The sequence below is a fragment of the Octopus bimaculoides genome, chromosome 2 (genome assembly GCF_046866305.1).
Source record: "Octopus bimaculoides isolate indiv1 chromosome 2, ASM4686630v1, whole genome shotgun sequence".
Taxonomy (NCBI): domain Eukaryota; kingdom Metazoa; phylum Mollusca; class Cephalopoda; order Octopoda; family Octopodidae; genus Octopus; species Octopus bimaculoides.
The window spans coordinates 86,380,192-86,408,105 of NC_142929.1; the positions used below are offsets into that span (position 1 = coordinate 86,380,192).

At 40.3% G+C, this 27,914-nt stretch overlaps 1 protein-coding gene across 2 annotated transcripts in view; it reads left to right on the plus strand.

Annotated features, from left to right (window-relative positions):
• The window catches only part of LOC149137142 (uncharacterized), a 68,068-nt gene that overhangs the window by 25,064 nt on the left and 15,090 nt on the right, over positions 1–27,914 (plus strand). For both annotated transcript variants that reach the window (XM_089347111.1, XM_089347112.1), the window contains one exon: positions 5,103–5,219. The gene's annotated coding sequence lies outside the window, so the exon portion shown is untranslated. The remainder of the gene's footprint in view (positions 1–5,102; positions 5,220–27,914) is intronic.

A 27,914-nucleotide genomic window follows, 5' to 3' on the forward strand; every position in this document is an offset into this window, starting at 1 on the left:
GATGTTAAATGATGATGATAATATATACATATACATATAGGTATGTATATATTCACACACACATACACACACATTCCATCTTTAAACTCGATCGTGTCAACACTTCAAATGTACGATTCTTCCCTGAAGACAGGCTGTTATTATCCGATGATAGAATCAATTTACACTCATCATTTTGGACAACCAAGCTCCCAGAAACAGCTGCTGGACTCGTAAAACTCTTATTCAACCCCATTAATTCCTGATTTCATTTCTGTTCTGTGTAAGTCGTACCTTTTTATATGTAAGCATATGTACATTTTTTGTATTAAATGTGTAGCTGCTAGAATAAGAATAGCCTGGGCAAAGTTCAGAGAGCTCTTACCTCTGCTGGTGATAAAGGCCCTCTCGCTCAGAGTAAAAGGCAGACTGTATAACGCATTTGTACGAACAGCCATGCTACATGGCAGTGAAATGTGGGCCTTGACTGCTGAGGACATGCGTAAGCTCACAAGGAATGAAGCCAGTATGCTCTGATGGATGTGTAATGTCAGTGTGCATATTCGACAGAGTGTAAGTACCTTGAGAGAAAAGTTGAACCTAAGAAGCATCAGTTGTAGTGTGCAAGAGAGACAATTGCGCTGATATGATCATGTGGCAAGAATGGATGAGGATAGCTGTGTGAAAAAGTGCCACACCCTACCAGTTGAGGGAACCTGTGAAAGAGGTAGACCCAGGAAGACCTGGGATGAGGTGGTGAAGCACAACCTTCGAACATTAGGCGTCACCGAGGCAATGACAAGTGACTGAGACCTTTGGAAATATGCTGTGCGTGAGAAGACCCAGCAAGCCAAGTGAGACCATAATCTGAGGCCTCTGCTAGGGGTGTAGCCAGCCCACTTATGTGTACCTTTCCTTCATTGGACACTAAACTCTGCTTGCGAAGACCTGTTGAGGCAAGTGAAATCGAAATCGAACCAAATTTGACGACTGGCGCCCATGCCAACCTCTCCTTCATTGGACACTAAACTCGGCTTGCGAAAACCTGTTGGGGCAAGTGAAATCGAAATTGTGATGGCACCTGTACCAGTAGAGTGCAAAAAGCACCATCCGAGTGTGATGGTTGCCAGAGCAGCTGTCTGGCTTCCATGTCAGTGGCACGTAAATAGAACCATTTGAGCGTGATCGTTACTAGCATCGCCTTACTGGCACTTATGCCAGTGACATATGAAAAGACATTCGAGCGAGGTCGTTGCCAGTGCCACTGGACTGGCTCCTGTGCAGGTGCCATGTAAAATACACCATTTTGAGCATGGCCGTTACCAGTACCGCCTGACTGACCTTCATGCTGGTGGCACGTAAAAGCACCCACTACACTCTCGGAGTGGTTGGCATTAGAAAGGGCATCCAGCTGTAGAAACTCTACCAAATCAGATTGGAGCCTAGTGTAGCCATCTGGTTCACCAGTCCTCAGTCAAATCGTCCAACCCATGCTAGCATGGAAGGCGGACATTAAACGATGATGATGATGATGATGTATTTAATATTTTTTGTATATTGACCTGCCTAACTTGCGTGTCCTTACATTTACTCTACCTACGCAAGCCTATAAATCTCTTGAGCACTATAAAGTGTATTCTATTCAGAGAATACCTGTCTCTAATCAATAAACTTTTTTAATAAATCTGATAAGGGAAGAAAGTGCTGAAAATGTAAATAAAATATATATATATAATCATCCAACATTCTGACTACCTTGTTATTTGCAATATACAGTATCTGTACATCACTTCAAAAACTCTCTACATATATATGTATATACACAGATGCATATATACACATACATACACATATACACATATATATACATATTTCATAATTTACAGGTATAGGTAATTATACATAGAAATTCACATAATTATATATTTATACTATATTTAAGATAAATATATATAGAGACATGTAGATAGAGACTATATAAATATACAAGCATATATACACATGTATATATATACATAGACATGCATATACATGTACATACATAAAAATCCATACACACACACACACACACACATGTACAGACATACACGCATATATATATACTTATATATGTACACATATATATGGGACCTTTGATAAAAATCTTTGGTGCTGAGCTACCCTCAATAATAATGATGATAACGACTTTTTCAATATAACGATGGGCTTCTCTGACTCTGCTCAGTTCATGTATCTGGTCAGGTTATCCCTCCTCCAGCGACTCTGCTGAAGACTAGAAAAGATTTGCATAAATTGTTTGTTAATTTTAATTTATCTATCACATTTGAAAACACCTACAAATTAGCTAATTTTCTAGATGTTACTTTAGATTTAAAATCTGCTCTATACTTCCCCCCAACCACCATAAACCTACTCAATACCTCAGATACATTAGTATAAACTCTAATCACCATAAATCTATCTTTGATAGTGTAATCAAAGGCATATCTTTCCAAATATCGGATTTCTCAACCATGGAGGAGATATTCAATAGCTATGCTACATTCTATAACCAGGTTCTAACGGCTTTTCTCAGCAAATTAAATTCATAACAAACACTAGGCTTAAAAAAACACATCTTAAAAAAACACATCTCTGGGGTGGGGGGCATGCCCCACCACTGGACATACAAAACCTCCTGCTATAAACAGGTGCACTAAGACTCCTACTAGAAAACTAAAAGAATCTCAACCGGGATACTCTCAAATGCTCTGCACTTACCTGTATAACACTCAATCGAACAGCCCAGTAGATGAAAATGGTACCCAAATTAGGGGTTACCGACAACGTATGTATGATTATTGGAGAGAAAAGGGATTGTTTCAACTCACGGAACAGAGACTATGTGATCAAGCTAGAGCAATAAGGAAAAATTGTTGGTTCACAGTAGTTGAGCTCGAAGCTATCAAAAGACAGGAAAATAGCAGCAGAGATAACAATGAAAATACAGCTCTAACTAATAAGAGTAATCCCACAGCACAGGAAAGAAGCAGTGGTAGATTACTTGATGAGAGACAGGAGAATTATAGCAACATTATTTGTAACCTTAAAGAGGTTGATCGATGGAAATTGAACCAAGAAACAAAAAAATGTCAATGAAATTCTGAAATACATCAGAACAAACAACATCATAGAAACAAATAATTTGATCAAGGCAGCAATTGTTGTAGCAGAAAACGTGGGTGTTTTAATGTCAAGAAAAAGAAACGTAATGGGAGAGACAAAAGAAAAGATCCATGGTGGAAAAGAAGAATCCAGGCAGGGTTAGACATGCTCTCGAAGGAAATCTCTGTGTTAGACCGAAAAGAGAAAGGGGAGCTTAAAAGTGAACAAAAATACAGGGTGCTGAAAAGGAAGTATAATATTGAAAGAAAGGGCCTGAAAGTAGTAGTGGAGGAACTGAAACAGCGCCTTGTTGCAAAGATGGTAAGATACGACCAAAGAATGAAGGGTTACCACCAGAATAGGTTATTCAGTGTAGATAAGAAGAGATTCTATAAAGAAATAAATGGAGAGTGTACAGATGAAAACTTGATACCAGATAACATTGAAAGTCAAAGGTTTTGGAATGACATCTGGAGCAAAGGCAAGGAGCACAAGAAGGATGCTGAATGGTTGCAAGAACTGAAACAAACAGTAGTCTGTCCAAAACAGGCAGAACTAGTCGTTTCAGTTTAGGAAGTGAAGGAAATCAGCAAAAAAATGAGCAACTGGAAGGCCCCGGGACCAGATGGAGTTCAAGGCTACTGGATTAAAAGAGTTGGTGAATGTCATGCACGAATAGCTGTGCAACTCAACATCTTGTTAAATGCCAGCCAGGTAACACCAGAGTGGTTGACATTGGGTAGGACAGTGCTGTGCCTGGAAAACATTGAAAAGGCAATACGGTAGACAATTACAGGCCGATATCCTGTTTGCCACTTATGTGGAAGTTATTGACTGAAATACTCACAGAATCAATGTACGAGCAGCTGGGAAAAAATGAATTCCTGCCACATGAGCAGGATTGCAAACGTAAGTGCAGGGATACCAAAGATCAACTCCTGATAGACAAAACTGTACTTAGAGACTGCAAGAGGAGGAAAAGTAACTTAGCTGTGTCATGGATCAACTATCGTAAGGCGTATGATATCATCCCACATTCTTGGATTATGGAGTGTATGAACCTATTTGGTATTGCATCGAATGTGGAGCAATTGCTTGGGAAAAGTATGGAGAATTGGAGGACAGACCTGACAGTATACAGAAGAAGGTTAGGGACAGTAGAAATTATGAGGGGCATCTTCCAAGGGGACTGCCTGTCCCCACTGATCTTTGTACTGTGCTTGATACCACTAACACTGATTCTGAGGAAAGCAAAAGCTGGGTACGTATTCAAAAGCCACCAGCAAAATGTCGACCATTTGTTATTCATGGATGACCTCAAACTTTATGGTAAAGATGAAGCTCAAGTTAGTTCCCTTGTTGATACGGTGTATACCTTCAGTGCTGATATCAGAATGGAGTTCGGACTGAGAAAGTATGGTGTGTTAGTCAAATCAATGGACAGGCTAACAATACCATTGGGGGAGGTTATAAAGTAGATAGAAGAGATGGGCTATAAGTACTTGGGGATTTTGGAAATGGAGAAATTGATGGAGAAAGAAATGACAAAAAAATTTAAGGTGGAGTACTTGTGCAGAAGAGGACACTTCTGGCTGTCAATCCTCCCATCCACTTGTATGCTGTCAATCACAGTCCTTTTACATCCTCTCAGATATGGGGCTTCTTTAGAATATTTGGCTGGCTGCTGCCCCTTAACACCAGCCTCTTCTAGTTTCCTGTCTCTCCTTTATCTTCTGTTACCTTCTTCCTACTATCCTTCTTTTGTGCAGGGCAGCCAAAACAACTGAGATGTCCCTTTTCACCACATGTTGAGCACTCTTGCCTAAATGTGAACTTTCTGCTGCTTTTACTTTCTTTTCAGGCTGTAATAACCTTGCTTCTTGTGTCCTGATTTCTCACAGTACCAGCAACTTTCTCCAACCATTTCTTGTTCTTTCTTCTTCAAACAGATTTTTCTTTTATGTCTTACCTTCTTGCAGTACCAACAATCTGCCTGTTTCATGTTCTTACCCATCCTTGCTTTGAATCCGGAACAGTAGCCCACCTGGAAACTTCCTGTGCCAGACCTTGCATATGACTCAAATTCAAGAGCTCTAGTAAGTGCCTTTTAAATTGTATTTGGTTGTGCCTGTTTCGTTTGAACTTTGAGTTCTGCACTGACCAGGGCATCAATAAACTACTCTTTCACAAGAAGAGCCAAGTGGTCAAGTGTTGTTGTAGGGTAGGCTTTATGTGTCATGCTCTCCAGGTCCTGGGCAAGCTATTGTAGTGATTCCCCTCTAACCCTTACACAAGTCCAAACTTGTGCCCTATACACTTTACTCTGGTATATAGTGCCATATCTTCTCTGTAATACTAATGAAAAATAATAGCTTCTGTCCTCCACTGACAACTGGCTCAGCATCTCTAGTGCAGCACACTTTAGACTTGTAGCAAACTGAACTGCTCTTTGCCAATCATCCCAGCCATTCTGATCAGCCAGCAGCTCAAACTGGACACAGTAGGCTCCCATGACGCTTTGCCATCAAATTCTTGTGACTTTTTCGTAATGGGAACTCTATTGCAGCCTTGCACTTTGCTGGATTGGGGCCTAAATACTGTTGCAGGAGTTTGATCGCCCAGTAGAAGTGCACAGACTCCAAATCGGTGCCTGTGGTACCTGGTGCTGGTCTGCAAGTGTGGCACTAGATGCCTTGGGCATCAAGGACAGGTCATTTCGATGTCAACTTAGCATCCAAAACTGCCTTCTGATCACCAGCAGGCACACTTGCTCCTGAAAGACTACCCCTGGAGGTTTGGCCATTTTCAAAATTCAGCACATGTCATCCACCATTTCACACACTCTCTGCACATCAGCCTGTGAGGTTCAGTAGCACAAAACTTATACAGACTCCATTCACTCAAACATTTTCAACTGTTCATTTACATGTTGCTCGCATCATGTAATGTCATCACTCATCCCACGTCTGTATTGCTGTCATTCTTCATGTACATTTTTCTTGAACTGTTGTTGTTCATCTTGCAACTACTGTTGATCCTTCTCCATTCTTCTCATGAATCTGTCCAGCTGTCCCTGAAGACATGTGTGCTGCACTTTCTGCTCTTCCTTAAAGTCAGTCAATCTATCCCTGATTGCAACCAGAGACATCTCTTCCTTCCCTGCTTGCTTCCTTGTGTGCACTCCTTCCAACTCATTAGTAAATAATTGGCACACAGTAACAAAAAAAAAAAATCTCTCTTCTGATGCTAAATGTTGCAAAATGTGGCCTTCTGATATGAACACAGCTCCAACAGCTAGGTCAGCAGTTGGGAGATCACAGCCCCAGCAAGTCAACTTCCTTAGAATAGAAGAAGTAGTTGTACCTGGCTGGATGTCTTGTGTAATGTGGCTCTTTGTTGCCCTGTTGACTTTGACTGGTCGCATTGCACCTTTTCTCCAACTGTCTCCATTGCCAACTGTGGTGTGTGCGTACGAGTAGATGTAATCGCCTTACCTCGGTTTTCCTTTCCTCGACTGCGAGTCCGTCTTGCGGTATCCGATCCTTGAAGCTTGCCCCGACTCAAAGTACACCAGGAATAGCAGCTGCTTCTCCCAAACCTGGACCGTCGCTTAACACGTCTTGTCCTGACCGCAGCCCCGTTCGAAAAAGGGCACGAATCCCGATCGAGGCTCCCTCTGCCCTTTTTCCCCTTCCGGTCGACTCGCCCTTCCGGTCAGCCTCCCCAGACACTGACGTCATACCACACGCCACCCTGATCTTAAAGATCACGTTCACCCCTACTCCAATTCGAAGACCGCCATCCAACCGGGCGGGCGCCCTACTCGTCGAGATCTTCTCAAGCTAGGTGGCTCGTTTCCATCGCACTCTTCATCCGACAAAGTGGCTATCCTGCACAGATCCAGCACGTGACGCGGCATCCACAGATACATTGTTTCTGGAATTGACCGCTGTCACTGTTCCCCTGCCCCATTGTGATGTGCAGCGTGCCTTCGGCGGCTTGACCCAAACTTCCTCCCCTACTTTCACGCCGGCGGGTCCCTTCTCTTCCTCGCAGAACTCCAGCGTCTTACAGGGATGCCTCCATTCATATTTGAACACCGCTCTGTGCGGCACAGACTCTTCCACTTGTCTGGATCGGGGAGACATATTGTACCAGTAGACCGCTTCCAGGGGCGAAATGTGCCCCCTTTCAGCCATGGCCTTGATCGTCCGATGGTGCCTCTCAACGATTCCGTTGCCACTCGGTCTATATGCCGCTCTAAATAATCGTCGCACCTTCCACCGGTCAAGCATCTCTCCCAACGCTTCCGAACGAAACGCTGCCCCGTTGTCCATTAGCAGTTCTTCCACAGGACCCCTCTCCAAGAATATCCCGTTTAGAATGCGGGCAATCTCATCGGCAATGCCTGTCCTCAGCTCCCTCCAAATGGCCAGCCGGCCCGGCCCGCAGTCGACCATGCTGAGATACATTTCCTGACGGTAGTGTGTCACATCCACAGCCAGTCTCCTGCAGTTGCACTCTACTGAGAGGTTCCCCTGCTCATGCCCACCCGGGGCGGGGTCAATGGACTGGCATCTGTCACATTTCGCGACCACTTTCTTAACGTTTCTCCTAGTGACGTCAGCATCAACCATTTTCGCCAGATACAGGGTCCTATCCACCCCCAAGTGGTGCATAGCATGTAGCTCCTTCAGTTCGGAGTCACCCAGCCGACACGCTGCTGCTATCCCTTTCCTTGCTTCCTCCGGTTCCTCCAGCCACGCCTTTTTCACCCTGGTCAGTGTGTCCGCCCTGTTTCTTTCCGAAGGCACGAAAACCACGTTCAGCTTCAGTCCAAATTCGGCGATCAGCTCTCCCAGAACTCCTAGGCGGCGTTTCACCAACATCTCCGTGGCACCTTTCGTCCGGACTCTCTTCTCGCTGGTAATTACTGTTCCTACCCAGCCGACCACGGTGGCCGAATCCGTCCGGATCTCGATCGAGCACAGTCCCCATCTCAAGGCCAAGTTCACCCCTTTCAGCACCGCATCTAGTTCGGCGACATTGATGTGGTTGAAGTCGTCCGCTTTCCGTAGCCAGGCCGCATCCTCCACCTCAGCACCTTCGATCTCCAACACAACCCCTATCGCTATACTGCAAGCATCACACCAAACCGTCCCGCACTCCGTCTTGGACACATACCAGTTTCCTCTGACCGGGTCTTCCGCTCTCGTTCTCTCCAGGATTTCCCGCATCATCGCCACCATCGCCTCTCCTGCCTTGTCACTCCAACTCTCCCCCTCTGCTCATCTCTTGATGTAACAACATGCAATGCGCAACCAACCAGCGATCGGATAGTGTCCGATCAACTTCCCACAAACCGAGAACAACTCTCTCCTGCTGATGCTGGAACTCAGCTCTGGGATCTTGTTTCCTCTCCGGAACACCAGCTCGCCCGATCTGTCTTTTTGTAGCTTCATCCCCAGCGCAGCTCCCCCCACCATCGACTCAGGCGGCTTCGCAATCAGCCCGAACCTCTCCAGGTGTCTCACTACCTCGGTGGCTGGCACTACAGTCTCGTCAACCAAAATGTCGTCGATGTAGGAACTGGTGGCCTTCCTTATTCTCTCCTCTTTCCCTAGGACGGACTTGAGCACCATCGCCATAATTTTCGGAGCGGAATTCAGCCCGAAACCCAGCCTGGTTAAACAGTACGTCCGGCCCTTGTACCGCACCAGCTGGTATCGCCACAGCTTGTCACTCACACGGAGCTGCAAATATGCCGACTTCAAGTCGACGATCATCGCTGCCTTGGTCGACTGTCTCCACACACGTAACGCCTCACCGCAAACGTCTGTTGCCTCGCCTCCCGTGTGGCATGATATATGGTCGTTCAGTTCCCTAAAGTCCAGCACCGGTCTGACTTTTCCTTTCGTCGGCTGCACCACCGCCATCAGAGGCAGCACTCCACTCACCACCTCCTCTTTCCACGGGACAAGGACTCCTTCCTTGATCCATCTCTCTACCTCCTCGTCGAACTCGACGCCGGCGTAACCTTTCAATGTATGCTGGTAGCAGCTCACCCTGTTCTTTAGTAGTGGGGGCTTGTCCTTCCATCGCCACTCTATTGTCCACCTCCGACCATCAAACGCCGCCTGAAAATCTTTGTCTTCGATGGTGTAAGCGGCACTGTCTTCGACGGAGCTCTGCTCTCCCTGGCAGTCCCGACTCATGGCGCACGATGCCCCCACGCTTCCAAACGTGACCTCATCTCCTGCAATCCTAACGCCACCAAGACGGTTGATGGCGTCCATCCCCAACACGACATCAACCCCGTCTATCACATAGTCAATCACGATCACCCGTAGCCTCAGCGCCGCACTCAGTAACGCTATCTCCAGACTGGAGCTGCCCCTGCAACAGATCTCTCTACCGTCGACCGCTCGGACGCTACTCGTCCCATCCCATTTCTTCGCCACCCTTGGCGTCACGAGGGTAGTCGTGCAACCCGTGTCCACGAGGGCCTTGAACTTCTTCCCCTCGACCTCGACTCCGACCACGGGCAGCGCCTCTACTTGGTTGCGGGGAAAGTTTGAGAGGCAGCAACTTCCCCACGGTCGTTTCCCTGGTTGCAATCACGGGCGATGTGCCCAGTCTTCCTGCATCGATAGCAGACGGGCCCCGATTCGGCGCATTCTCTCGCCATGTGCGGCCCCTGACATTTGAAACACTGGCCCGAGAACAGCTGCTGTCGTTGCTCGGTAGGCTTCCTCACGCCGCTCTCAGGCTGTCGTCTGTCGGAATGTGCCTCTGTCGCCGCCATCGCTATCAGCTTCCTTCCGACGTGCTGTGTCAACACGCGAGCTTGCACTACTAGCTCGCTGGGTGCCATCTTCCTCCCGCCAGGCAACTGCTGTAATCGGATCCCTACGTCGTCGGGGAATCCATTTACAAATGCCAGCCGCGGCGCTCTGTCCAGGCCTTCTCCCATAAACCCAGCCAGCGTGGCCAGTCTTCGCACTTCTGCCACGTATTCATCCACCTGTTCTCCCCCCCATCTAATCTTTCCTAGTTTTACGAAGGCAGCGTACTCACTCTCCGTATATGCCTCTCTCAGCCTCCGTTCGACGTTCTCTGCACTTAATCTTTCTTCCTCGTCCATTTCTAGGTAGAGGGTCAGGGCGCTCCCTTCCAAGTACAGAGCCATGAGACTCACCACATCACTTATTCCTTGCAGCTTGGCAACGAGCCTAATTTTTCATATCCAAGCCATCACATCTCCTTCGCCATTAAAAGGCCTGATCACATTGCTGGCGATCCTAATCTTGGTGGCTGCCATCGCGGAAAATTCCTGCATGTGGTGCCGAAATAGCTTGTGGTGTGTGCGTACGAGTAGATGTAATCACCTTACCTCGGTTTTCCTTTCCTCGACTGCGAGTCCGTCTTGCGGTATCCGATCCTTGAAGCTTGCCCTGACCCAAAGTACACCAGGAATAGCAGCTGCTTCTCCCAAACCTGGACCGTCGCTTAACACGTCTTGTCCTGACCGCAGCCCCATTCGAAAAAGGGCACGAATCCCGATCGAGGCTCCCTCTGCCCTTTTTCCCCTTCCGGTCAGCCTCCCCAGACACTGACGTCATACCATACCAACTTCACACTGACTGTTCACATCACCAAAAACACATTCACATCGCCAACTTTCAGCATGTGTTCACTCATTAGTTTATATAGTCCACCTCACAGTAAAAAAACATGTAAAAACAAAACGTGTAACATGTTTTAAATCAGTCATGTGATCAATGAACATTATTTCTCATTAGAATTAATTGTTGCTCCATTATTGGTTTTCTTTTGTAGAACTAGAGAACGGTATTTCAATTTTGAGTAGTACCATTTAAAATATTTATCAGAATATTTTTCCTTCATACCAATATATATATATATATATATTTGTAATATAAATAAAGTTAGATAAGGCTGGTTGGCATATCATCAGATCCCAAAACCTGTTATGTATGTATGTATGTATGTTGTTGTTGGCACTCCATCGCTTACGACGTCGCGGGTTCCAGCTGATCCAATCAACGGAACAGCCTGCTTGTGAAATTAACGTGCAAGTGGCTGAGCACTCCACAGACACGTGTACCCTTAACATAGTTCTCGGAGATATTCAGCGTGACACAGTGTGACAAAGCTGACCCCTTGAATTACAGGCACAACAGAAACAGGAAGTAAGAGTGTGAGAAAGTTGTGGTGAAAGAGTACAGCAGGGTTCGCCACCATCCCCTGCCGGAGCTTCATGGAGCTTTAGGTGTTTTCGCTCGATATCAGTGAAGAATTTCACTGGAAAAATATACATAAGGTTGCCAAGAATTTATATCTCTCATCGAAGGTCGGTAGCTATCGGACGCTGATGAAGGGAAATAACCCTGAAACCCGGGTCCGTTCATGCTACGATCACGATGAGAGGGATAACTTCCCTTGGCAAAACAAACAGGACACAGTAGTATGTCGATAAGCCAGCTGGAGGAGATGTCCTCCTGGGGCTAAAGCAACAGTAACATCCACCCCTAGGGGTCAGCCACACTTAAGTTGCAATACACTTCACTTTATCGTGCAGTTACTGTTAATACTTCATTTAGAGAATTAACATTGCTTGTTTTCACTTTTTCGATATCAGTGAAGAATTTCACTGGAAAAATATACATAAGGTTGCCAAGAATTTATATCTCTCATCGAAGTTCGGTAGCTATCGGACACTGACGAAGGGAAATAACCCTGAAACCCAGGTCCGTTCGTGCTACGATCACGATGAGAGGGATAACTTCCCTTGGCAAAACAAACAGGACACAGTAGTGTGTCGATAAGCCAGCTGGAGGAGATGTCCTCCTGGGGCTAAAGCAACAGTAACATCCACCCCTAGGGGTCAGCCACACTTAAGTGGCAATACACTTCACTTTATCGTGCAGTTACTGTTAATACTTCATTTAGAGAATTAACATTGCTTATATATATATATATATATATATATATATATATATATATATATATATATATATATATATATATATATATATATATGTATGTATGTATATATGTGTGTGTGTGTGTATATATATATGTATAGCTCTATGTGTGTGTGAGTGTATCATATGCATGAGTGTACAGGGTGTCCCAAAATTAAAGCAACCACCTTTTTTCAATTTTGCCAAAGCAAAATATTGTTATATTTCAAGTCCAAGCATTAAAATGCAATGATAAAGGAAACACAATTTTGACACTACCACATTTATTCAGTATGACCACCTCTGTTTTGAATCACAGTCTGAAATTTAGGTGTGAATGCTTCACACATGGCATGCAGCTGTTCTTGTGGAATCAAAGACCATTCCTGACACAGTTTTGCCTTCAGAGTATAAAGTAAAGCATGAGGAGTGCTTGAGACTCTCGTCTCCAAAATGAACCAAACAGAAAAATCCAGCAGATGGAAATTGGGCCTTCTTGAGGGCCATACAACCTTGCCTATGAATGACGGAATGTTTTTCTGAATCCAGTGTTGTGTCTCTTGGAGCTGTGGGATGGTGCCGAGCCCTTTTGCAGGCTCCATAGTGCGCCTTGAATGTGCTCATTCACTCATGGAAGCAGTTCAGCTTCCAGAATGTTGCTCATGTATTACTGGGTGTTAATTTTAATACCTGAGGGCTCAAAAATGAGGGGAGACCTTCCAGTAGTTGTCACAGCTGCCCAAACCATAATTGACTGTGGATTTTGACATCGATTTATGAGTTTACTCTTAGCAGAGCCAGATACACTCCAAACTCGGTCATTCTGTTTTTTACACCAGGTTAAGCAACATGCCTTCAGCAATCTGATGAATGATGAGGATTTTGCCATATCTTTTCTCTGGTACTTTTTGATAAGCTGAGCATGCACACTTTTTTTGCAGTCATGTCCAGGTCAATCAGCAGTGGAACCAGTCTCTTGAAATTTCTTGACAATTTTCCAGACTGATGTTCAGTTAATTTGAAGCTTTTTTGCTATAGCTGTATTGATTTCACCTCCTTTGTCAAGGGTTATGATTGTATTTCGGTCTATAGCCATTATCTAATTTATAAATCTGAATTTATTTAGTTTGAAACAAAAAGAAGATACTCTAAGCTTTATAATGGTCTATAATGTTCATATCTTATCACATTTGTTGATAGTTATTAAAGCCCAAAACTTTGGTTGCCTTAATTTCACGACATCCTATATACATATCTGTTTTTTTTATTTTTATGTGTGTGTGTATATATATATATATATATATATATATATATATATATAAATAGTCAACAGAGGAGCTCCAGAGATTCTTGATATAGAAAACACTTAGTAGTGCTCAAATGATTCAAGCTTAGACTCCAGCATTTTTACAAGGGACCAATTCTATGGGGTAAAGAGTGGCTATAACAGGAATCCAGGCGAACAGATACGGAGGCAATTAAGTAGAAAAACAAATTAGATATAACAGCTTGGGTTTTATAGACAATATATATATATATGTACACATGGAGCCAGAAAGAAAGCAAAGGCTGAAAATTTTCAGACAATGAATATTTAAGTATAAATATGTAGATATTAATATATTAATAAATCAAAACTTAAACAGAATACAAAGGACAGAAAATTAAAGGGGAAGAGGTAAGGTGTTATAAGTCCGATGGTTGTTCCTTGGGACTTGGAGTGCCATCATAATGTTGGTAGATGTAGTTCACCAAAATATGCAGCCAGTAATGGAAGCAAATAAACATTGGATAAATCAAGCCTCCGTCATCAAGGTAGAAAAAAAATCTTACATTTCAGATAATGATGCAGTGAAGTTTAAAAGCGGAAAGTTTTATACTGCTCTGTCAAAAATCATTTTAACATGTTCCTCATGCTGGTCTCTAGACTCACTTTATATGAATATGTCATCCAAATATGCTATAGCGAAATTCGTATCTGCAAGCATCGTGCCCGTCACCTGTTGAAAAAGTAATACTGCTCTGTCATTTATATTCTGTGTAAGTTTGATCTATTAATATATTAATATGATCTATTAATATGATCTATTAATATATTCCTCATCTGAAAATATTCAGTCTTTGCTTTCTTTCTGTTTGCATGTATACATCTATATATATTTTGTATATGTGTGTGTGTGCATGTATAGGTATATAAAGAGTATGAGGGATTTAGTTCGTTGGTGATCTAAACACATAGGTGTGCTGTGTAAGTGCTATAATTGGTCAACTGTTAGGTTCCAAGTTCACAGTTACAGCTGGAGCTAAGGATCCATAGTAGGCTTCCAAGTTAGCAGGTATATGTTAAAGGAAAAAGGACAACAAAACCATGGCAGGATGAGTATCTCAAGTCATTTAGAATATTTAATTAGAGTAAGGTGAATTTGAGGTAATTAACTAATTAATTAATTAATTATTGGATGTCTTACAGCTGTTTCTGGAATATCCCAAGTGATAGGTTAGCATCTCCATACACTGGGTATTCCGTCATCGGAGATAAGGTGAGTATGTATGAAAGTTCTAGACAGGGAATTCACAGTTTATAAAGGAATAAAATAGTAGATATAAGAACAAAGAGTAAAACAGTAGATAGAATACAGACAGGAGAATAAAGTTCACAGCTCATCTTCTTCCAGAGGGTATGGAGGTTAGTCTATACTTTTCTGAAGGTATAGGTCCTTCACAGTTAGTGTTCAAGGTAGGGTGGGGATGTTGGAACTGAAACCTGTTCTGTTTGCTACATAACACCCCCGTACCTCCCCCCCAATCACTAACTAACAAAAACTAACTCCTCTCAGTTTGCTTTGAGACTGGTCAAATGGATAGATCTTGAAGAAGCCGCACCAATAATAGTCACAGGTTGCATCTGCAACTACCAGTAGTCTGTGCAGTGAAAGCATTAGGTCATTATAATATGCTGTACAAATTTGCAAAATAAGAAAATAAGTTTTGAGGATGAACAAGTCTCGAAACACTTTATAATTATTACTAATATATATATACATATAGTTCAAATTTACAGAAAATATGTATTTACAATACATTTTTTCATTTATATATATATATATATATATATATATATATATATATACACACACACACGCACACACATACATATATATGTATATGTATGTATACTACTATGTGTGATAGCTAAATGTGTACCTTTATAACCATATTGGTAAGTAGATTTGTCGGTAGGTACCTTTGTCATTAACAGGGCTTTATAGAACCATTTCCTACCAAAATGACTACACCAAAACATTCCATTCCTTTATTATTGATCTACTTAATTCTCCTTTCCCCCTCCTTTTTCATGTGTGTATATATATGTATGAATATATGTGAATGAATACTTGAATATGTGTGTTTTTCTCTGCATATATATATATATATATGTGTAAGGGCCTATGTTTGTGTGTGCGTGTGTGTGTGTGTACATTTCTCTATATATGTGTTTTTGTATGGGAATGTGTGTGTGTTGCTGTTTGTATGTGTGCATGTTTGTAATTAAATACTCCCTATTTAAACTGAATAACAAACACTAAAATACCAGTTTGAAAACTCCTGAGAAACTCCTGAGTCAGCCATTTCTATTCATTTTTTCAACTATATATATATATATATATATATATATATATATATATATATATATATATGTGTTAGAAAATTACTATTTGTAAATCTCACAATGAGAGATATTTACCAACAGTACTCTGGAGTAAAGATTATTTACCAACATAACATGGCAGTCCTGGTTTAGGATGAATGTTGCTGTAATTTAGCTCCAGCAGACACCGTCTCCAGCTGGCTGTACGACATGATCTGTGTCCTTATATTTTTGAACAAGGGAACCTAGCACCCCCACCCAGCTCAAAACAATATCTGTGTATCGTGATTTCCAAGTTATTTCCCTTCATCAGTACAGAATAATTGAAGGGAAATATCCTGGAATCGCGATACACAGATATTGTTTTGAGCTAGGTGTGGGGTGCTAGATTCCCTTGTTCAAAAATATAAGGACACAGATCGTATCGTATAGCCAGCTGGAGACGATGTCTCCTGGGGCTAAATTACAGCAACATTTGTCCTAAACTAGGACTGTCATGGTCGGGTCGTCGGCGACTAAACTGGCAACCCCACCAGGCTTGCTTGGTGAGGAGGGTGTTGTTGGACACCCTGCAGGACGAAAAATAAGACTTGTCAAAAGGGCGGATGAACTCCTGAACAGTCAACGACCATCCAACAAAATGTCTGTAAATATGTATATATATATATATATGTATGGGTGTGTATATGTGTGTGAATGTCTGTAAATATGTATATATGAATAATTTTAATTTTATATATATACTATTTTTTATCTTTTATATTTTATTTATATATATATATATTTTTTTTTTTTTAATTAATATTTTTTTTTTTTTTTTTTTTTTTTTTTTGATGAGCTGCTCCACATCGGTCACCGGAGTGATATTTGTTCACTTTACAGAGTGTCTGAGTGTCAGTTAGGTGTCTGGAATGGGACGGCTTACCTCATGGGCAGGTAGAAGCTCTTTAACCTTGGTTGGTAATCTACCTAGGAGAAGGAAATCTCCGAAATAAAACCTGAGGCCTTGGAAATTCCTGGTTTTGTCAATTCTCTTGTCACACCGGTGAAAGTCTTCTTGGGCTAATAAGTGGGGGTAGTGCAGTGCAAGCTACACCCACTAAAAGTTATTCATCTGCACAGGTACTTCCTGTACTCCAAATCTTAGTAAAATCATTCAATTGGTTGGTTGGCAGAAACCTAAAAATGCACCTGTAACTTATTTTAAAATGTCTGAAACAAATTCAGTAAATGGCAAAAAAGGCTTGGGAACATCAGGGGAACAGGTCTGGCCCGGCAGGTGTCCCAGTGTATCACAGGCTGGACCCGGTCGTCATCCTGCCACTGTGGTCAAACAGTCCTCAAGAAAAAGTAAAAATAAACATCGTTTGAATTTTGGCTGTTGGAATGTGCGCACACTTCTTGATGATAATTTCACGAAGAGGCCAGAAAGGCGTACTGCACTTATTGCATGTCAGCTAAAGAAATATTCCCTTGATATAGTTGCTCTCTCTGAAACTTGTCTCTCTGGTGAGGGTCAAGTAATGGAATCTGCTTATGGATATACTATCTTCTGGAAAGGCCTACCTAAGGGTCAGCATAGAGAATCTGGTGTTGGGTTTGCTCTCAAGAATACATTAGTGTCCTCCATTGCAGAGCTTCCAAGTGGTATATCTGACCGGATCATGTCATGCCATATCAAACTGACAAAAGGTAGGTTTCTTACCGTTGTCAGTATTTATGCACCAACAATGTCCCATTCTGAGGAAACTGTGGGACAGTTTTATGACAATCTAGCAAGATTATTGAGGAAAGTACCAATTTCTGACAAGCTGGTCATTTTGGGAGATTTCAATGCAAGAGTTGGAAGGGACTATGTTTCATGGCCTGTTTTAGGTCGACATGGGATTGGAAAATGCAATAGAAATGGAGTAGCTCTTTTGACGTTTTGTACTGAGAATGATCTGGTTGTCACCAACACTCTGTTTAAGCAGAAAAATAAATATAAAGCCACCTGGATGCACCCAAGATCTAAGCACTGGCATCTCATAGATTATATTTTGATTAGGAAATGTGATATGAAAGACGTTTCTAGCGTTCGGGTCATGAGAGGGGCAGAGAGCTGGACTGACCATCATCTACTGCGTGGCAAAATAGATTTTTCGATAAAACCTAAAAACCGACAGTCTGGTCCTAAGATACCCAAAAAGTTAAACGTTGCAAACTTTAAATTATCAAGCAACTTGCAAAGATTCCACGACACTATAGAAAGTATTAATCTTGACCCAAACAATTTATGGGAAGATTTCAAAACAAAAGTATTTCAGGCTGCAAGTTCGTCAGTGGGATTTAAATCTCATAAATCCAGAGATTGGTTCTCAGATAGATCAGCAGAAATTCATGATCTACTTTTAGAAAAACAAAACTTAGGCAATACACTGCTCTCTCAGTCATTGAATCCCAACTCAAATGAAACTTACAGAAAGCTGAAAAGGAGGGTGCAAACTGCTCTAAGGAAAATTAAACAGGAATGGTGGAATGATAGGGCAAAAGGGGCACAAGAAGCAGCTGATAGAAATGATGCCAGTTGTTTGTATTCTTATGTTAGGGAGGTATATGGTCCAAAATCTTCTTCAGTAGCTCCAGTGAGAACAGAAGATGAATGTTTTCTTCTGACTGACACCGCTTCTATTCATAAGCGTTGGGTAGAACATTTCTCTGCACTTTTGAATAGACCATCATCCGTTAATATGAGGACGATAGAAAAAATTGAACAACTTCCAGTTATAGAAGAGATAGCATCTGAACCAACTCTAAATGACATTTATTTAGCTATGAATAAGCTGAATAACAACAAGTCTCCAGGATCTGATGGAATCTGTGTAGAAGTCTTGAAATATGGGGGTGACAAAATGATGGAACTCTTAAATATTTTAATTTGTCACTGTTGGAGAAGTGAGAAAGTGCCTCAAGACTGGATTGATGCCATTCTTGTCTCCTTATATAAATCGGGGCCAAAGGATCTGTGTGGTAATTTTCGTGGGATTTCCCTTTTGTCTGTGGTTGGAAAGGTGCTCGCCCACATTTTGTTAGAATGTTTAAATACCTTTATAGTTCCAAGTATGGTGTCTGAGTCTCAGTGTGGTTTTCGTTCCTCCAGGGGCACAGCTGATTGTATCTTTACTGTCAGACAATTACAGGAGAAGTGCATTGAACAGAATCTTGCTCTGTACCATTGCTTTGTTGATTTGAGCAAAGCATTCGATACTGTTAATCGAAGTGCTCTGTGGCTAATTCTGGGGAAAATTGGTTGCCCAGAAAAGTTTATAAACATGGTCAAGGCTTTGCATCAGGATATGAGAGCTAGGGTTAATTTTGGTGGTAGGCTTTCTGAATCTTTTGCTGTGGAAAATGGAGTAAAGCAGGGAGACCTTGATGCACCCACCCTCTTTGCAATATACTTTGCCGTTGTGGTGTCACATTCCTTTCAAAACTCTGAGGAGGGTATCTACATAAAATATCGAACAACGGGGAATGTTTTTAATTTGACCCGACTGAAGTTTAAAACGAAGGTTTTTACTTCACTTATTAGGGAAATTTTGTATGCTGACGATTGCGATCTGGTTAGTCATTCTGAATCGGGTCTGCAATCCCTTGTATCTGCATTTGATGCAGCTTGTGATGATTTTGGCCTGACCATCAATCTGAAAAAAACAGTTGTGATGTATCAACCTGCGTATGGTGCTGTTTGTAACCTCCCTAAAATTTTTGTTAAGGGAAAGTTACTTGAGGTTGTAAATTCATTTGTCTACCTGGGAAGCTCTGTTCAAGATGATGGAAATCTTGATACGGAAATACACCTGCGAATTCAAAGGGCAGCAAAAGCATTTGGTGGCTTGGAGTCACGCGTCTGGCGCCAGCGACATATAAATAACAATACAAAGCTGGCTCTTTACAAATCATTTGTCTTAACATCCCTATTGTATTCCTGTGAAACTTGGACCTGTTATGAAAGGCATTTTAAAATGTTAGAAAAATTCTACCAAAAATGCCTTCGTCATATTTTAAGAATTAAATGGAATTCTTTTACTCCAAACACAGATATCCTTGCATCTGCAGGCATCCCCTCAATTAAAGCCATGATTTTGAGGAACCAATTGAGATGGTGTGGCCATATTGTTCGAATGGCAGATGAACGCATGCCGAAACAGCTGTTTTTTTAAATTTTTTTTTTTTTATGGTGAGCTGGCAGAGGGGAAACGTTATCGGCATAAACCTAAAAAAAGGTTTAAGGATGGCATAAGGACTGCTATGAAGTCAATTGGAATGGCTCCAAAAGATATAGAAGTCCTCGCTTCAGATCGAGTTGGATGGCGAACAAGGGTGTGGAGTGGAGTGAAAGCATTTGAAGAGGCCAGGATGATACAAGCAGGGCTCAAGAGACATTTAAGGAAAAAGGTGAAGACTGAGAAGGTGAATGACAAGGACCTTTTTGTGTGCACAGTCTGTGACAGACCATGTCTGTCCTTGGCTGGCCTCAAATCTCACCTGCGAACCCATGGAAAACAAACCTCACCCAGCTATTCTGATTATATGTCTGTGCACACGTTTGAATGTGGTGTGTGCCAGAGGGTTTGCAAATCCAATGGGGGTCTTAAAAGACATGTTAGGATCCACAATGAGCAGAACTTACTTGCAGGTATTGGTAGTGCAAATCAGAGGTGCAATCTGTGTGGGTGTTTTTTCAAAACACTGTCTGGTTTAAAAAGCCACATCAGACGCCATGAAAGGGCTAAGGTGTAGGTGCAGGAGGTGGTCAAACTCTGTTTAAGGAGTAGACAACCATCATATATATATATATATATATATATATATATATGTATATATATATATATATGTATGTATGTATGTATATATATATATATATATATATATATATATATATATATATATAAGGTATACTATATTAAACCAGACTCTGATTCCTCTAAGGCAGGTGAAAATATTAACAATATCAATAATAATAGTAATAATAATATTAACATCGCAAGAAAGAATAGAGGTAAACCACAATACCCTAGACATGAACCCAATTCTAACATGAGTAGAGTAAGATTCTTTAGGAATAGTAGTAATATTTATAATACTAAAAATGAGGATAATATATGGTTCGTTATTCCATTTGGTAAACAAATTAAGTCTAACTTAGTTGCCCTGTTCAGGAATGTTGTTAGTAGAAATTTTCCCAAAAACTCGCATTACTACAAAATCATAAACGCACATAAGGTCAGATTTGGATTTTCAAATACCAAGAATTTAACACAAATTATCGCCTCCCACAACTTTAAACTATTAAGCTCTAACTTTATTGAAGAGTCTAATAATATAAATATAGGTAATAATCTTAATTTTCTAGGTGATACAGTTATAGATAATTTAAAAGTCAACAAAAACAATAATACGAATATTAATAATAACAACAAAATAGTAATATCAGAATTAAATCCTAATAGAATTAAATTCCTAAGTGTAAATGCTAAGACCAAAAATACTGTATACCAGTGTAAGGTATTAACTGACAATGATGTTAGGGTTTATATAGGATCGTCTTCACTTGAAATTTCGAAAAGAATATCGAATCATTATTCAACATTTAGGGATAGAAAGAAACAAAATAACACTGGGCTTAGCAGATTAATTTAGCAACTTAAAGACCAAAATAAGGGGTATTCTTTAGAATGGTCAATTATAGGAAAACTGTTTCCATACGACAAGGGCAAAGATTTTTGTTCCCTCTGTAATTTAGAATTGTATTTCATACTTTTCTCTAATTCTATGTAAATTTTGTATAGATGATATCGAAATAATTGTTTACTGCTTGCCTTATCGATTAAATCTCTTCATTTATAAATATTGTAATTTAATTTCACTACTAAGTTAATGTAATGTATATTTAAATTTTTGATTGTTGCAATTTGAATGTAACCTAATTTATTTTATTTTATAATTTATAAGTTATAATTTCTTAATTATCTTGATTACATATCCTTAAATTGTCTCAAAAATATTTTAATTTAAAAATTAATATAATGATTTGATAGGGTTAAACAAATTGGAGTGAATTATTTAGATTGTTAAAATATATATTATTTTGCTAGATTTACCTCTCTTTGACCATGATTTTTTATGTTAATTTTATTTCTGTTATGATCTATTATAGATAAGTTTTCTTCCTTCGTTTTAGGTTAGTTGCCTTTTTCTCAAACATCTAATGCATTATTTGATATAATAGCTTCGTATACATGTAGCTACTTAACATCCTGATTTTTCCTGAAACCACCTTGTAGTCCCTGAGAGCAATGCTCATCATTTCTATGTCATTATGATCCAACACCACTATGGTGACTTTGTTGCCATATGCCAACATGCATCTCCCACATCCTAAGTCATGCAGGATGCCTCTCAATGCCTCCAGTTTGTGTAGTAGTGGCTTGAGAATCAGTACATACAAGAGAGATGAGAGGGGGCAATATTCCCGAATTGCCGAATCGAGCACATGATGTTGAACTGCTCTGAGAGGTGACCGTTCACTCTGACCACTGAAGAGATGTTGCTGTGCATTGCAGTGATCCTGCCCTTGAATACAGGCCTGAAACCAGCTGCCTTGAGGACCACTTCCAGATATAGATGGTCGACCTTATCAAAAGCTTTACACTGATCTAAATTGATCAGGGCCCCACTGTGCCAGGTCCTTTAATCATTTTCTCGATGATGTAACACATGAGGTGGAGGTTGTCGTTGATGGATCTTTTTGGGATGGTACATGTCTGTGCCTCCCCTACCAGTTCCCCAATGACAAATTCCAACCTTGTGGCTAACACCTTGGCCAAAATTATGAACTTTACATTCAGCAGAGTTATGGGCCTAAAGTTGTCAATACAATCCCCCTTTGTTGGATCTTTTCTCAGCAATACCACTGCTCCTTGGCTTACAGAATTGAGAATTCTCCCATTCTGTTGCCAGTTGCAGTAACCATTTGCTAAGAGGTCACCAAACAAGTCTGGCACGTAAGCGTAAAGTTCGTAGGGCAGACCATCGAAAGCAGGCAATTTACCCCTCGTCCACTAAGCCATTGCTTCCCATATTTCAAAGGCTGTTTTTAGCCTTTAACAGCACTCCTTCTCTATTGGTGAAAGCTGTGGCAGCCTGTCGAAGTAGGACATAAAATCCATCCTGTGATCCAGCTCACTGCTGCTCTTGAACAGTTGAGCAAAGCACTGCTGAAAGGCCACGCACATCTCTCTCAGATCAGTTATCATTTGTCTATCATGGTCTAGCAAGGATCAGTTCGTGAATTTATTGCCTGGTCACACCTCTGCCACTCGGGCCTATTGAACTGTTTTTGTTCCTTCGTGTCTAAGTGCTCATGCCTTAGCTCTGTCAATGCAACCTTCATATTTTGAGTTGAAGTGCCAATCTCTCTGTGAGCACATCAGTCGCAAAGCCTTTTCTAAAGCCTCATCTAACTTCTTGACAAACTCTGTTTCTTTCTACTGCTAGCCCTTTGCAAAACTTTATTGATTCTATTCTAATTGCCTTTTTCAGAACCAACCACCATTTATTGTTGATTATTGCTCCCGTCAATTTCCTCTTAACTAGTTCACTAATCTGGTTACTGAAATCTTTACGCGCTGGCAACAACATGTTCAGCTTCCATTAAATGGGTCCATGAAGCCTATCTAAGTTGACTGTACAGATCACGAATTTGTGGTCTATGTATTCAACTACCTTAAATTGTGGATAACCTATGCTTATCCTTATCTGCTACTCTATAGAATACCCTATCTAGATATGATCTGGATGATCTGATGTGGTTTCATCAGAAACACGGTACCATCAGTGAAATGCAGTCGATACCTGTCAGACAGTTGGAATCGTCTGAGCAGGTTTGTAAGGCTTTTGCATCTTCTTCTTCTACCTGCTGAACTCACACAGTCCCACCTTACATCTAAAACTCCATTCCAATCCCCCACTAACACTAAAGAGCTGGATGTTTCCAGGAAAGTTTCCAGACATCTGAAGAAATTTGGTCGAAGCAAAGATGGCAACTAGCCTGAAAGTATGACCTTCACTCTCTGCCACGTATTGAAAGATCTAAATTCTTCCAAACTATTATGGTGACTCTGCCTTCCACTCCCAGATAACTTGGAGTCACTGAAACATAGACAACATAGTAACCAAAAATGTGTTGGAAGTCCTGTTAGTTGGAAAATCTGGTTTCACTTATGGCTATCAAGTCAACATTTAGTGCCCAGAGATGACTTTGCTTCCAATATGAAGAGTGCAATCATATTTTCTTGAATGATATTTCAGCTTGCCTGCCTTTGTCGAGTTCAACATGAAAAGTGAAACAGGAATTTAAAATCATAGAATTCAAAATTCAAACAAGAGCAACAAGCATCCCCATATTGATTGAATGACATCATCAGTCTTCAATTTTCAAGTTTACAACTGACAAAAAGAAAAAAAAGAAAAAAGGGAAAATGAAAAGTAACAAAAAAAAAGATTTAATCATACAGTTTTGTGTAAATATGATGAAATTATCCTGCCATCTTGTTCATCCCTCCAAAGCATGATGTTAATAACTTACAAACATATTTCTCCTCATGTCATTTGCAATTTCTTTTTATCATTATTCACTGTAACTAAATTTAACATAGGGGTGTACAAAAGCATTTGCATGTTTCCAACAATCCCTTATATCAACAGAAATCATTTTTGACTGAATTATATAATGTAGATGATTGGAGTGGTGGGAGAGGAAAAAGTTGTATGACGTGGGCTTGAAAAATTACTTACTATTCTGCCTTCAGAAAACTTTTGAATCCAAAAACTTAACGCTAGTTTTTGAAAAACTCAACATAAATTTTATATTGGACTTAAAACCTTTTTTTAGCGTATCATTCCAAGAAATGCAAGAAGTTGTCTTGTGATCCTTCTCAGAAAAAAAAAAAAGGCATCATCAATGAACCATAAGTGGAGTATTGGTTCATGACTATGCAGACATTCAAATATCTTCAGTATCAATTTCAAATTCACAGCCATGGGGTTACCCATGGCCCAACCCCTTGTCTAGTGGCAAAATTTTTGTCCCAACTTCATTGTGTTACTTTGTAACACAAACTTCCCTTTTCTGAAGGCATTCATGCATGCTTCCACCCCATCATCATGGTCAATATTATGATATAGTGAAGAAATAGCCATGGTTAACAAAAAACAGTTTCTGAGACTATTTTGTTGCTTAGAAATATTGTTAATTTTGGACACAAAATCAAAAGTAACCCAAATATAGAATGTCGATCATTTTTCTATCAAACTACTCCAAAGTTTTGGCTGTACAACATTCGTGTGCACTGCAAATTGTGCACATTAGAGAAAATTTTTTGAACTTTTTGCATTCTTTTTTTCTGGCCCTAAAATATTGGATTAAACCTTTATGAAAGTTTTCCTCCATTTCCAGTATTATTTTGTGAAGTTACTCTTTGTAACTGTTGTTTGGTTTGACAGGTAATACTAGGCAACAAAGATTTTGTTACAGAAGACCAAATAGGTGTTCCTAGCTTATTTCTATATGCTGATTTAAAATCTGTACTATCATATCTAAATTTTGTGTAAAATTGTATTAATGATTTTAATGTCAGTAATATGAAACTTGCTTTTCAAGGTTAAAGTAATTTTTCATGTTAACTATACAGAAATTGTAATGATTTTAAACAATAAAATCAGATGATATGTGACAGTCAAGAAGAGTGGTTGTTAAAGATAGCAGTTAATCTGAAGATTTTGCTAGTGATATAGAAATAGGAAAAGATGGCATGTATGTTCCAGATGCAACTAGTACCCAACATTTGTTAAGTCAAGTGGATGTTATATGACTTAGTGCATGATTTGGAATTACCAAGAGAAAAGGCAGAGTTGCATGGTTCCAGATTTCAGGAAAGGAATTTTTCCAACCAAATACGGAAGTTTCCCATTTCCACCATCACCAGCTGCAGTTTTCATCATTTTACTGGAGGAAAACGTTTGTTTCTGCCATGGTATTTGTGGTCTGATAAGAAAGGATCAGCTTTCGGTATCATCCAAAAGAATGAAGACTGTTCATTGTATTACTGCAGAACATTTGTGAAAAACCTTCAATACCTGTAGCACCTGCTAAGACTCATCATCAAATATAAGGACCACATATGTAATATTTGTGATGAACTTAAAGTTGTATCACTACTACTTGGGTTATAGTTGGGCTACACAAAATATTTTTGTGTCTATGGAGCAGCAGAGATGACAAGAACCACAACAGAACAAAAAAAAACCCACACAATTGGCCATCTAGAAAAAACATGTTGTTGGTAGCATAATGTGACCCTCAGCAGTTATTGACCCTCAGAAAGAACATCTTTCACCACTTCACATTAAACTTGGCCTTATGAAAAAATTTGTGAAGGATATGGATCATCAAGGTAGTGGTTTCCAATATTCAAGGATAAATTCAAAGGAATATTGACATGCTAAGCTAGAAGCTGGAGTTTTCAGTGGACCACAGATATGCAGTGTCCTCCACAACTCATCATTTCCCTCAACAACGGAGTATGTGACAGGGAATTTGTGAGGTTATTCCAGGACTTCTTTCCACTTGTTTCAAGGTTTTCCCTAATACCTGTCTCACAAGATTCAAGAAATTCCAGTAGTGCTTGTGAAGGTCTACCCTGAAATTTATCTGGATAACAATTGGCAAAAACAATCAACCATCTCTTGTATATGGATTATCTAAAGCTGTATGCTACAAATGACAAACAGCTGGAAACATTACTATAGACAATGCATGGATTTACCAAAGAAATAAGCATGAAATTTGGTTTAGAAAAATATGCCAAAGCAACCTTGAAAAGAGGAAAACTAGTTAAGAGTAACAATATCACACTAGATAACGCAAATGAAATAAAGGAATTAGACCAAAGCCAGACATACAAATAGTTAGGAATCAATGATACAACACACAATGAGCTAGATACAATACATCGAGATATGACACAACACACACAAATGAAAGAAAAAAGAAAGGGATATTATAGAGTTAGATTAATACTGAAAATAGAGCTCAATGCAAAAAACAAGATAATAGGTATCAACACTCTAGCCATTCCAGTTATAAGTTACAGCTATAATATTCTTAACTGGACTCTAATTGAAAATCAAACTAGATAGGAAGACAATAAAAATAATGACAGAATTTAGAAGGCACCACTCATCTGACATAGAAAGGTTATATAAACTATGTATTAAAGGTGGTAGAGGCTTTATACAGCTAGAAAACAATTATAAAATAACCACCATAGGATTACAGAAATGCCTTATTCAGAAGCAAGGAAAACTGGTACAAATAACCACAAAATCCAAACAAAACAAAATACTGTTTTCCAGTGGTGGCTCATAGATAAAATTAGTTGGTGTGCTGCTTCAGAAAAGTTTTAGCTGTTGTTTTAATATTGGGTAAAACGAAATAAACATATAAAAAGAAAATATATACATAACCTGTTTTGCATTTTAGCCACTGCCGGGTTGTGTGTTTAATTTGTTCACTGACCACCACCGTAAATTCCTCCTTGTTTCTCAAAAATCCTCCCCCTAAATCACAAAATAAGGAGGTGAAATCTGCCCTATTTTCAAATCCTGGCAGCAACGCTGTAGCTGGAAGCAGGATATTAATCTAATTCTACACTTAATCACATTCAAGAATATAAACACGTTTTTAAGTACAATACACGCAGAGTCAAAAAAGAAACGCTAGCTTTCACCAGCACACCAGGGTCAGCACTGCGTGAATGACGGTGCTCTCTCTACCCAGCATGTAACTTCCTATGTTGGTCATGTGAACATGCACACAACAGCCAAACACTGTGTTGCTGGAACTGTGAAGCACACAGTTCTACACAAGGATTTTTGTATTTTTTTCATAAACTAGGGTATGGCTACTGACATTAAGCTTAAGGATTATATAATGTACAAGTATAAAGAAAGAATTTAAAAAAAGGACTCATTATATTGAATGTTATCGATAATATCAAGTGGAAATAGTGGGTGCTGCAGTTCTGAGGTGCCTATACATAAGCCGCCACTGC